Source organism: Nomascus leucogenys, chromosome 17 (genome assembly GCF_006542625.1).
Source record: "Nomascus leucogenys isolate Asia chromosome 17, Asia_NLE_v1, whole genome shotgun sequence".
Taxonomy (NCBI): domain Eukaryota; kingdom Metazoa; phylum Chordata; class Mammalia; order Primates; family Hylobatidae; genus Nomascus; species Nomascus leucogenys.
Window position 1 is genome coordinate 67,983,455 of NC_044397.1, and position 13,656 is coordinate 67,997,110.

A 13,656-nucleotide genomic window follows, 5' to 3' on the forward strand; every position below is an offset into this window, starting at 1 on the left:
GCTAGGGCACCAAGGGACTTCTCCTGTCTTTTTTTTTTTTTTTTTTTTTTTTTTTTTTTTTTTTAACGGCGTCTCGCTCAGTCACCCAGGCTGGAGTGCAGTGGCAGTATCTTGGCTCACTGCAACCTCCGCCTCCCGGGTTTAAGAGATTCTCCTGTCTCAGCCTCCCGAGTAGCTGGGATTATAGGTGCAAAGAAGAGAAAATCCAAGCCTACGAGTAGAAAAGTGGGTTATGTGCAAAGAATTAAACATCAGGCAAATCAAGATCTTCTGGCAGTGTGAAGTCAACATAAACAGTTCCAGATTTGTATTGATTCTGAAAATATATTAATCTTTTACTTGTATTTTAAAAAGTATATGCCATATGAATGAGAGAAAACATCAAATAACAAATTCAAGAGTACAAGTTTTATGGTGTCAAAAAGGCAGTAACAACTGATAACTCTTAGTTCAGATAACTGTATAAAATTTACTCAATGACACCAAAAGCAAATCTCAATTTTTATATATATAAAAGAAGATACAGACTACAGAAGTTATTTAATTAAAATCTTAGTAGAAAACTTAAAATTATATTGTGAAACCCAGGAATGAAATTGATTATGATAGAAACAAGGTTTTTAAATTTAACAGTTCTTTTTTTTTTGGATACAGAGTTTCACTCTTGTAGCCCAGGCTGCAGTGCAGTGGTGCAATCTCGGCCCACTGCAACTTCCACTTCCCAGGTTCAAGCTATTCTTCTGCCTCAGCCTCCCAAGTAGCTGGGACTACAGGCATCCACCCCCACACCCGGCTAATTTTTGTATTTTTAGTAGAGACGGAGTTTCACCATGTTGGCCAGGCTGGTCTCAAACTCCTGACCTCAGGTGATCCACCCACCTTGGCCTTCCAAAGTGTTGGGATTACAGGCGTGAGCCACCACGCCTGGCCTACGTGTCTTTTATTTGCATTTCTCCAACTGCTGAGGCTGAGCATATTTTTCTGTGTTTCTTATCTAGTCAGTTTTCCCTTCTATAAACTGCCTATACATTCTTTGTCCAATAGTGAGTTTGGAGTGTTTCATTGTCTTGGATTTACAGGAGTTGTTTATATGTTGTGGACACAAAATCTTTTTCCTAAATTTCTACCCAGTCCATAGTTGTTTTAACTTTTCTATTGTGTCTTTTGTCAAACAGAGGTTTATAAGACCATTTTAGTGGATCAGATTTGTGCTTTTTTCCCTTTTGTTACCTGGGCTTTTTGCATTTTATTTAAAAGCACTTTCTCTAGCTATATATTTTAAAGAGATTCTCTTGTGTTTTATTTCAAAAGTTAAAAAGTTTTGATTTTCATATTGGTCGTCAATCTGTTTTGAAAGTGTGTGTAGGGGGTATTATATGGCGATCTAATTTTATCTTTTTTGGAGACAGCCAATTGTCTTACCACTGTTTATTGCATTATTCGTTACCTATCTGCCACTTCCATGACTTGCATTGTCACTTCTGTCATATGTCAAGGTTTTGTGAATATAGGGATCTCTGTGGCTCTCTATGTTGTTCCATTATCATACAGCTTTGATAGCTTCCAACTAACAAGACTAGATTTCTAGTAGAGTGAATCTCTGTGCCTTTTTCTTCCTCTTTCTCTTCTCTTCTTCAGTGTCATCATCTTCTTGTTCTTCTTTTTCTCTTCCTCTGTTCTTCCTCTTCTTCTCCGTCATCATCATCATCATCATCAAAATCACCCTGCTTCTGCCTTTTACTCCTCCATATGAATTTTAGCATATGCTTGTCAAATCCCATTATAATTTTGATTAAAATTGAATTGAATTTATGGACTAATTTTGGGGAAAATTTGCATTCTCTAAGATATCGACTATCCCATCTATGAAAACAATTATCGTTCTATTTATTAGAATATTCTTTAACATTTTCAATAAAGCTTAACTATTTTTGTCCTTAAAGTTTTTATACATATATTTAGTAAGATATATGCCTAGGTACCTCAGAATTTTGTATCCATCATAAATTGTACTTGTTTTAAGCACTTCCATTGTTTATAGCTCTTTATATACCTCTTATTGAATAGTTTCTGTGTATAGCAAATTCTGTTGAGCTTAATTAATTTCTGCAAATACACTGAGATGTATTTATCATCTTTTAAAGATTAACAAAATTAAGTATCAGAGATTACATAATTTTAATATGATTATATATGACTAGTGTACAGCCTGGATTTGAACTTAGTTTTATCTAAATCTTTACCTTTTTCTAAGAGCCTTTCCTTTTACATCAGCTAATGTTTCTCTGATTTATGTTATCTTGTTTAGCAGGATTTTTTTAATACTAAAAAACCAAAATCTCATTACAGAGCCTGTATGTGAAAGAGGCACTTAATTCACCCAGTATATGTCTCTTAATATCAATTAATTAATTCATCTAGATAGCCACATTCATGGCAGAGAGTAAGTCTATAAAATAAATGCTTTTTCTGGTCATTATCTTTGGATAAGCTCTTAAGGAAAACACCCATCCTAACTGAATTAGCGTGGCTTTCCTAATTGCTCACTGCCTTACTTATGCTTAGGCCTATGTCACATTAGTCCCTCCCAACAGATCTGGAGGCAAGGCCTAGAGCATAGTGTGGGTGGTCCAGGGCCAAAGGAGAAAAGCTACTGTGGTAAGGTAAGATGAAGACAAGTTTTAATGCTTTTAATGTTGGAACTGTTTAACTCTCTCCTCTGACACATAGTATCCCTACTAACTCCTCCAGAAACCCTCAGATTTTAATTTCACTCCTGGCAAAAAGAGAGAAAATAGAGAAGATAGAGGGAAAAAATCTCGAATGCAGTACAAGTGAAAGCCCATTCTTTCTCTGGTGTGTGCTGCTGGGTTGTTTGCTTCCAGCTCTCAGTCCAGATCTCATTTGTCTGGGGTTTCTTTCTGGCATCCTCTCTTCATCTCATACTAGGCCCTTCCTCTTAGGGCTGGAGCAGGTGCATTTCTGGGAATGGTTCTGGACAGCTTTTTGAGCCTCAGAGCGCAGTAGTTATAGATGCCTGGGGCTGTTTGTAACTTTGCTTCAGTGTTGAGGCTGCCTGGTGCTGTGGCATCAGTGAACAGCTGATGACAGATGGTTCATTTCTGTGCAGGATGTGTTGCAGACATGTGGATTGGTAGTGGAACCTGAGCAAATATATCTCAACTCTCTCTTTTAAAAAATGCTTAATAATAAGTGTGCTCATAGTAGGTATGAAATAAATATCCACTGGTTGACTGAAGGTTGTAGAATAGGGAAGGAAAGGAAAGATGGTTTGAAATTCATTCGCATTGTGAGAGGGGGGTAGCGGTTGTTACCAGTGAGCTTTAGTTTATAGATATTTTCAGTATTGTTCCAGACTCTGTTATAATTATAATATTCATTCCATTCATTCAAAAAGCATTTGATGAACACATTTGATACACCAGGCACCATTCTAGGCACTGGTGATGAACAAAACATGGAGATGCCCACTCTTCTTGGGCGTCTGTTCTTTTGGGTGTGGAAACTGATAGGAAAGGTTTAGAAAATGAACAAGGTAATTAATTTTAGATTGAGGTAAGAGCTATGAGAAAAATGGAGTAGGAGAGCCCCCGAAAAAGACATGGGGGCAGAGTGTGGTGGGTGTTGCTGCTTTGGTTTACCCTGCTAAGCACTTGGCCATAGAATATAGGTTCAAGAATGACCCAGAAATATGACTTGCCTAGGTTCAGGTTTATAAACAACCAGATTTCAAAAAAATAAGACTACATGTGGGTGAACATGGTTTCCAGAATTGAGGGCTTATTAGGCCTTTCATTCTCCAACCATATGAGTGTCGAGAAACAAACTTATACACTAAGGCAGTCTTTCTGCCATCAAGATTTGTGCTAACCAAGGTTAATGTCTGGGTTCTCCATCTTCACCTTGTGGTTGTGCCAGCTTGGGGCAATCAGCCTCACTCTGCAAGGCCCTGGTTGTCCATCTGTAGGCCTTGGCCAAGATTGCTTTAAGGCATCAGGGAAGGTCTCTTTAAAGAGGTGACATAAGGCAGGGCATGTAATCCTCATGCCTGTAATCCCAGCACTTTGGGAGGATGAGGCGGGCGGATCACCTGAGGTGGAGAGTTCAAGACCAGCCTGACCAACATGGAGAAACTCCGTCTCTACTAATAATACAAAAATGAGCCGGGCATGGTGGTGCATGCCTGTAATTCCAGCTACTTGGGAGGCCGAGGCAGGAGAATCGCTTGAACCCAGGAGGCGGAGGTTGCGGTGAGCCGAGATTGTGCCATTGCCCTCCAGCCTGGGGAACAAGAGTGAGACTCCATCTCAAAAAAAAAAAAAAAAAGTGACACACTATGGGAGGCCAAGGCTGGCAGATCACCTGAGGTCAGGAGTTTGAGACCCACCTGGCCAACATGGTGAAATGCCGTCTCTACTAAAAATACAAAAATTAGCTGGGTGTGGTGGTGCACACCCGGCTAATTAATGGCTTCTTTCACATACAGTCTCTGTAATGAGATTTTGATTCTTTAGTAATCCAAGCTACTCGGGAGGCTGAGGCAGAAGAATTGCTTGACCCTGGGAGGCAGAGGTTTCAGTGAGCTGAGATCGCACCACTGCACTCCAGCCTGGGCAACAGAGCAAGACTCTGTCTCAAACAAACAAACAAACAAAAAAAAGGTGACATTTCAGCCAAGACTGGAGGATAACAGGGAGCCAGACCCTAGCATTGCAGGAAAAGGAACAGCCAGCACAACATCCTGCGGCATGAAAGAGCTTGGTGTATTAGAGAACAAAAGGGAACAGGATAGTGAGCTGGGAGTGAGAGGAGGTACCAGATAAATTGTCGATGTTGACCAGGGCTGCATCACAGTGTCTTCTAAACTACAGTGGGAATTTGGATCTCCTTCCAAGTACAATGAGGAGCTACTATTTTATCTGGGGTTCACGAACTTGTGTAGGAGGAACATTACAGCCATATAAAAACGTAAACTTTTCGTTGCTTGAATCACAAATGTCAGCAACAAGCCATGATAGGATAAGCAGTATCTGCACCTTTATTATGAATAGAAATTAAAGTACGTCCATTTATTACTGTTATCACAGTTATCTCTAAATATCATTTATCATCTTATGCCTAATTAGAAATTACGGTAGTTATTAGACCTTACAATAGATCTTGTTATTTAATGCTTTAATGCAGGGGTCAGCAACTGTAGCCTGTGGACCATGTCCAAGCTGCCACCTGTTTCTGTACATAAAACTTACTGGAACACAGCCATACCCATTTATTTACGTATCACAGTTGCAACAGAGATGTTCTAGCCTGCAATGCTTAAAATGCTTACTGTCTGGCTGGAAAAAGGTTGCTGACACATGCATTGATAAAGCAGCATATATATTACTATGATACAATTTTTTTTTTTTTTTTTTTTTTGAGAAGGAGACTCTTGCTCTGTCGCCCAGACTGGAGTGCAGTGGTGTGATCTTGGCTCACTGCAACCTCCACCTCCCGGGTTCAAGCGATCCTTCTGTCTCAGCCTCTCAAATAGCTGGGACTATAGGCACACGCCATCACGCCTGGCTAATTTTTGTATTTTTAGTAGAGACGGGGTTTCACCATGTTGGCCAGGCTGCTGCCAAACTCCTGACCTCGTGATCCGCCCGCCTCCACCTCCCAAAGTGCTGGGATTACAGGCATGAGCCACCGTGCCCAGCCTATGATACAATTTTTAAAATATTTGGATAACTGTTTGGTTTCTTTGCAAGCTTATTTATTTTATTTTATTCCTTTAAAAACATTCTGAAAAGAAGATCCATAGGCTTCACCAGAGTTCTCTAAGACATCCATGACTAGGAAAAAAAGAGAAAGAAAAAGAATCCCTGTATTTCATTATCTTAGGCTGGGGATCCAAACGGGCAGACTTGTATTTATTTCCTCTGCCTAAGATTCTCTCCCTTCTCTTCCTCCTTCTTTGGCAGATTTTCCATTTCTTTTGGAGTGTGGTACTGAAGCTGCCTTCTTTTTATGAATAATATATTGGATCCTCCACATTTACTGAATGGGCCAGCCAGAGGCTTTATTAGCAGTGTCCAATGCAATGCCCATAATAACACTGTGTGGTGTGGGTCTGACCGTCTTCATGTAGCACTGCAGAAAGGGAGGCCCCAAGACGTTGTCTTGCCCATCATTCATTTACCCTGTATTCACTGAGCACCTATTATGTGCCAGGTGCTGTGCCAAATTCCCAGGTGACAAAGCTGTTACTGGTGAAGGCAAGTTTTGGATCATCTGACACTAGTGCCCATCTGACACTAGTGTCTGGGTGGCTAATGCCACAGCAGGTTATGTTCAGGACGTCATGTGACACCCTGCTGTCTCAAGCTTGGCCACCCCTCCATCCGTAGTGTTTCCAGCCGCATTGTTCCTTGGCTGTGAGCTGTAAATGTTTTTTATCTCATCCTCTCTCCACAGACCACTATTTGCATTGTTTTGCCTAGAACAGGCCATGGAGTTGGTATTTTCCCAGCTGTAGTAGCATCTTCAGTGATCCCTGCTCATGCCACTGGAATGGCCCTTTAAAAATGTTTTTTTTTTTTCTTTTTGCAAGCATGAGTTTCTTTCCTATAAGTGCAACTCTTTTTTCTTATCTTTGTAGCACTTTGTGGCTTTCTGAGATCACAGGCTTTAATTTGCCCATTGCACCCCATGTTTAAGCATTTGATTGAGGGGTAAGTTAAAACTGCTGGCAGTGGGAAGGGCTGGCAATCAGGTCTCTTATCTCAAGTGGATGGAAAAATAAGGCTGTTCAACGTGGTTCGCTCAACTCGTACAGGTCCCTTCTGTGCAAAACCAGGGAGATTGTTTCTCCCCTGGAAACACAGGCACTCCTCATTGGCTGGGTTGGGCAAATACCCACAATATTAGGCATTTTCCCTGCTTTTTTCCCCTTCTTTTCCAGGTTGCAAGTGATGGCAATGTACATGGGATTCTCAAACTGGTCACCAGTACTTAGTGCATGAACACACATTATATTCTATATGTTTGGTGCAATTTTGCTATTTTGCATCCTGCTTTTGTCACCACAATACAGTGTCCCAGGGTCCCATATTACTGAACATTCTTTCATAGCAGCACTTCGATGGCTACATGGTGTATCTTTGGCTTGCCTTACCATAATTTACTTCAGTTTTCCTTTGTATTAGGGGGCATTTGCAAGACTTTGTATATCAGCCAGCATCTAATCAGGATACAGAAACCATACTGTTATTTAAACAGGGTATATTCCAATGTAAATCATTGACAACTAGTAGAAGCTGGTTAGTTGTGAGTAAAAGAGAACTCTTATGGGTCCAGAAGAAGCTGTTGCAGAAAAGAAGCTATGGCCCCCAGTTTGAGGAAGAGTGGGCAGTTGAGGAACTAAAGACCAAGAGCGGGCATTGCTCGTCCCCCAGGGTTCTTCAAAGAGGGCATGGCCACCACAGGGACATCACCACCCACGGGTGATGCAGAAACTTGTCAGAGGAAAGCAGCTGGCCAGCTGGCTGTGCAGCACTATAGACGTGTCTCTGTTGCCAGAAGCTTGGGCAGGCAGAACTGCTTTGAAGCAGTCCCTGGTAGGGAGAGCAGAGCCCGGGTGCAGGAGGCTTGAGGCCTTCCCCATGGAATAGTAATGGTGGATCCCAAAGGGAAATGTCCTTTCCCTGGGCAGAATCACTCCAGTGCCCTCTATTGGTGAAGCGTCACATTGCCGCAGCTGGCAACCTGTCAGAAAGCAGGGCCAGGAATGGTTTTGAGTTGAGAGACAATAAATGAATAACTGGAATATTTGGGCTTCCTTTTAGCTTTTTTTTCTTTAAACAGTTTTGCAGTAAACATCTTTCATAAAATGTTGATTGCATCTCTGATGTGTTGGTAGGATAAATTCATAGAATTTGAACATTTCAAAGGCCTTAGTCATATGTTACAAAATCATCCTTTTGACTCTCCTAGTTGCTGTATATGGGAGCAAAGGCATGTAGCCTTGTTATAGAACTTGTTACTCCTTAACCTTTTGAATCTTGGCTTTGTCTGCTGGGTTGTTAACTCTGAGGCTGGGAGATGCTCAGAGCCAGCGATGTCAAGGTTGGAGAGCCTGCAGTCTGATGTAATAAGGGCCAAGCTCTGCCGTGGAGGGAGGGAGTAGTGTGTTGCTGAAGTCCTCCCTCACCTCGCTCAGTCTTCTGAATGCATTCCCTTCCCATCTTATTCACTGCTTCAACAAATTCATTTCCCTAAAACATCCCCTTCATCATATCAGTAATCTTGCTCAAAAGCTGTAAATGTTTCCTCTTTGTTTATGGCAGTGCAAATGAAAGAGAAGAGGAGAGAACTGACCTATGGCCCTGGGTCCCTTGCCTCCATTCAGTTGTTGAGGGACTGAAGCAAACTGACATGCCCAGGGTCACGTGGGAAGTGAGTTGGTCAGGGCCAACCAGGGCTTCCTTCCTCCCAGTCCGCTGCTTCTCCCAGATACCAGACCACTGTTGTTCCATCTCCCTAACTCCTCATTGTCCTCCCAGCACAGCACCTGTCCCACGAGAGGTTTTATTAATGTGTATTATACCCCCCTAGTGCTCACACTATCTCTGGGTCCAGAAGAAGCAGTTGCAGAAAAGAAGCTGTGGCCTCCAGTTTGAGGAAGAGTGGGCAATTGAGGAACTAAAGACCAAGAGCGGGCATTGCTCGTCCCCCAGGGTTCTTCAAAGAGGGCATGGCCACCACAGGGACATCACCACCTACGGATGGTGGATAAACTTGTCAGAGGAAAGCAGCTGGCCGCTGGCTGTGCAGCACTATAGACGTGTCTCTGTTGCCGGAAACTTGGATAGGCAGAGCTGCTTTGAAGCAGTCCCTGGTAGGGAGAGCAGAGCCCGGGTGCAGGAGGCTTGAGGCCTTCCCCATGGAATAGTAATGGTGGATCCCAAAGGGAATGCCCTTGCTGGGGCTGCCCCACTGTCTGAAATGCCAAGATGGCCCCCCTCAGCTGCTATGCTCAAGGGGACTGCCTACACCTAACTTCAAGGCCAAGTCCAAGATTCACATCTACATAGTTACATTCCATTACTGTTTAACAGATTAGAGTCAGTAATTTTTATCCTATTGTATTAGAGATGTGGACATGAACTGGGTTCTACCCTGAGCTTTTAGTCCCCAGCCTAGACACCAGGCAAAAAGTAGGTATGTGCTGGCTCCTTTCATGTGAAATTGGCTAAGGAAGCAAGCAACTTGGTGTCTTTGAACAGAGGGCTGCTTTTTATTAATTTAATTTTAATTTTTTTTTTTTTTTTTAGCAATCGTGGACAACTGGTTGTGCATGTTCCTTTAAGGCGAGTTTGTCATCTCCAGAAAAGCATGTTGTTCTTTCTCTTTATCTTCCACAAGACCTTGATTAAAGCACTGAAGGAGACAGACAGTCTCCTTCTGTCCCTTCCCTCAGGCTTGCCATGTCCTGGCAGATTCCCTGGGCTCCTGGGAGCTGTCTACCCATCTCTGTGTGCTCCTTTTGACCCAGATCTTATTACAGATAGAGAGAGAGCAAACCATTTATTGCAGAACAGGCCCTTCACCTTCATGTTCTGGGTTTACAGACCACAAATAGGTAGTTAATAGATATCTCTTAATACTTGTCTTGTTCTTTCTTTTTTTGGCTTTGGGAATTTGTACAGGATATCTGGGTCCTGTGGAAAGTGAAATGATGCGAGAAAAAGACAACAGCTGAAAATGGACTCCTCACTTAGGGGCATGAAAAAAGTAGAAAACAAGTCAAATCACAAATTCTTCAAATTAATGGGTGGGAACGAAGTGCTACCACTCTAATGGGGTGGCGGGGTTGCTGTTTCTGATGGTGAGCAGCCCCTGGAAGGCTAGAGCCTCAGTTATGGGGAATGGGCATTTACAGCAGCTGACCACTTTTTCTTCCTTATCCTTCTTCCTCATTCCCACCTGCCTTTTTTCCCCTGTTTCTTTTTTTGGGGGGTGGTGTCTGGATTTTATTTTAGGGTATTTCTAATATGCTTCCTTAACGGTCGATCCGTAGTCCTGTCTGGAGACATTGCTCTGTAACTTAGCAACCAGCGCATCATATATTGCCCTCAGTTGTTTCATTAGCCTGAAGATGTGAACATCAAAAAAATGGACACACAGTTGGACAAAAGCGATCAGGCTTGCATGCAAAAACAGTCTCTGTGATGATTAAGAAATGGACCTGAAGAACAGCATTATTTTACTGTAACATCTCCCAAGTAAGGGCGTCCTCACATCTGGAGAAAGAGACAGACACAGACAAGGATGGAGAGGGAGTGAGAAGAGACAGCGCCAGGGAAGATGCTGGGGCTGCCTGCCCTCCACAGGGCCTGAACGCAGGGGATCGGAAGCCTTCTTCCCTGTGGACCTCCTGTTGTCCTTGCTAAAAAACAGGAAGGAGAATAGAATTGGGATTTTTGAGTAGGCATAATTCTTCATTTATGCGACTAAGTAGAAAGTTGGCATAATGAGAAAAACAGATTTCAGAGGGAAACATATGACAACAAGGACGTTTTTCTGTACCATCTTATTACCCAATCCACATAGAGGCTGAATCGATGAGCTAGTAAAGACACAAAGACATCCTATCGAGATGCCTGTGAATGTCAGGGGCTGGTACAGTCTGGAACTGCTGGCTATGAGTAAATATGACAGCAGGGCTTTGGCTGGCTTTCACTGGGCCACTTGTCATTCTCCTCGTACATTGTGTGCAGTCAGGACATTTCCCTGCAGAAATGTTCTTTCTGCTGCTTTTCTCATCATTTTTGAGAAGCTGGCATGAGTTTTGTTTGCTTCAAACTTTATTTATTACCTTGAAATTCAGAATATTTATTCTAAATGTCATGTGTAGTCTTATGAAAGTTTAGACTGTGACGATTCTAAACTTCATTTTGCATCAGAATTACTAGGATCATAGTAAAAATGCAGCAAACCAGGCCCCTGATTCACGAGCTATGGAGGGGAATCCCCAGAAGTCTGCATTCTAACACTCACCCATGGTGATTCTAAAGCAGGTGGTCTGAAGATCATAGGATAAATGAAAGATTAAAGACTCATTTTCCAGAGAGGGCATGTGGCAATTTCTTGGCACTGTGAGTTGATAGATACATTCTTTGCTTTCATGGAATCCCTTTCCCTGTTTGTGGGGGGTATTGCCTCATTGTTTTTTTCTTCCTCACACACTTTATTTCCCATAAGTTTTTGGGGTAACAGGTGGTATTTGGTTACATGAGTAAGTTCTTTAGTGGTGATCTGTGAGATTTTGGTGCACACATCACCCGAGCAGTATACACTGCACCATATTTGTAGTCTTTTATCTCTCGCCCCCATCCCGCTCTTCCCCCCAAGTCCCCACAGTCCATTGTATCATTCTTATGCCTTTGTGTCCTCATAGCTTAGCTCCCACATATCAGTGAGGACATATGATGTTTGGTTTTCCATTCCTAATTTACTTAGAATAATAGTCTCCAATCTCATCTAGGTCCCTGAAAATGCTGCTAACTCACTCCTTTTTATGGCTGCGTAGTATTCCATCGTGTGTGTGTGTGTGTATATATATATATATATATATATATATATATATATATCACAGTTTTTTTATCCACTCGTTGATTGATGGGCATTTGGGTTGGTTCCACAATTTTGCTATTGTGAATTGTGCTGCTATGAACGTGCGTGTGCAAGTATCTTTTTTTGAATAATGACTTCTTTTCCTCTGGCTAGATACCCAGTAGTGGGACTGCTGAATCAAATGGTAGTTCTACTTCTGGTTCTTTAAGGAATCTCCACACTGTTTCCACAGTGGCTATACTAGTTTACGTTCCCACCAGAAGTGTAGAAGTGTTCCCCGTTTACCACATCCATGCCAATATCTACCGTTTTTTTTATTTTTTTGATTGTGGCCATTCTTGCAGGAGTAAGGTGGTATCTCATTGTGGTTTTGATTTGCATCTCCCTGATCATTAGGGATGTTGAGCATTTTTCCATATGTTTCTTGGCCATTTGTATATCTTTTTTTGAGAATTGTCTATTCATGTCCTTAGCCCACTTTTTGACGGGATTTTTTTTTTCTTACTGATTTGTTTGAGTTCGTTGTAGATTCTGGATATCAGTCCTTTTTCATATGTATAGATTGTGAAGATTTTCTCCCACTCTGTGGGTTGTCTGTTTACTCTGCTGACTGTTCCCTTTGCCATGCAAAAGCTCTTTAGTTTAATTAGGTCCCAGCTATTTATCTTTGTTTTCATTGCATTTGCTTTTGGCTTCTTGGTCATGAAATCCTTGTCTAAGCCAATGTCTAGAAGGGTTCTTCCGATGTTATCTGCTAGAATTTTTATAGTTTCAGGTCTTATGTTTAAGTCCTTAATCCATCTTGAGTTGATTTTTGTAAAAGGTGAGAAATGAGGATCCAGTTTCATTCTCCTACATATGGCTTGCCAATTATCCTAGCATCATTTGTTGAAGAGTGTTCTCTCCCCATTTTATGTTTTTGTTTGCTTTGTCGAAGATCAGTTGGTTATAAGTATTTGGGTTTATTTTTGTGTTCTCTATTCTGTTCCATTGGTCTACGTGCCTATTTTTATACCACTACCATGCTGTTTTGGTGACTATGGCCTTATAGTATAGTTTGAAATCAGGTAGTGTGATGCCTCCAGGATTATGGCTGCCTCTGTTGAGTCATGCAGGTTGTCAGGGAAGTGGGGGAAGGCCGGCAGTGACAGGCTTCACCCAGCTCCCGTGCAAACTGAAGGGCCAGTCTCACTCCCACCATACAAAGTTCAGCTACAGATTTCCTTCTCCCTGTGGAGTTATACCCCCTGCTCCACTGGCCACCCTCCCATTGGATCCTTGTGGTGCCAGGTGGTAATGGACTGCTAGGGGATGCAGTGAGCTCCCAGGACCTTTCTGCTGCTTCCTCTACCCTGTATTTCTCTCCAGTCTCTAAATTGGCTCAGCTCCAGGTAAGGTCGGAAACTTCTCCCACAAAGAGACCTTCAGCTTCTCTAGTGGGGGTGTGTTTTCGGAGAAGAGGGTCTCCCTTTCCTACTTCCACAGTTGGGGCACTCACAGTATTTGGGGTGTCTCCTGGGTATTGCGGGAGCCAGTCTGCTTCCTTCAGAGGGTCTGTGGGTCCTCTCGGGATTACTGGTTTCTCCTTGCAGTCTATCTGGAGCTAAAATCCACAAAGCGAGCTTCCGCACGCTGCTCTGTCTGGAGCTGCAATCTAGTCCTGCCTCCCGTCCGCCATGATGATCCCCTTCCCATTTGCCATTTTAAAGCCTTAGAGCCACGTCTCCCCATTGAGTTGCCATGCCCCAGTGAGGTAGTAGCCCTCACACACTTCTTTTTTTTTTTTTTTTTTTTTTTTTTTAGAAACGGAGTTTCACCGTTGTTGCCCAGGCTGGAGTGCAGTGGTGCGATCTCGGCTCACTGCAACCTCCACCTTCCAGTTTCAAGCGATTCTCCTGCCTCAGCCTCCTGAGTAGCTGGGATTACAGGCGCCTGCCACCACGCCTGGCTAGTTTTTTTGTATTTTTATTAGAGACCGGGTTTCACCATGTTGCCCAAGCTGCTCTTGAACTCCTGACC

The 13,656-nt window shown here is 42.6% G+C and overlaps 1 protein-coding gene across 7 annotated transcripts in view; it reads left to right on the forward strand.

Moving 5' to 3' along the window:
* Positions 1-13,656, forward strand: part of ELMO1 (engulfment and cell motility 1) — a 592,800-nt gene that overhangs the window by 152,405 nt on the left and 426,739 nt on the right. The window lies entirely within an intron of this gene.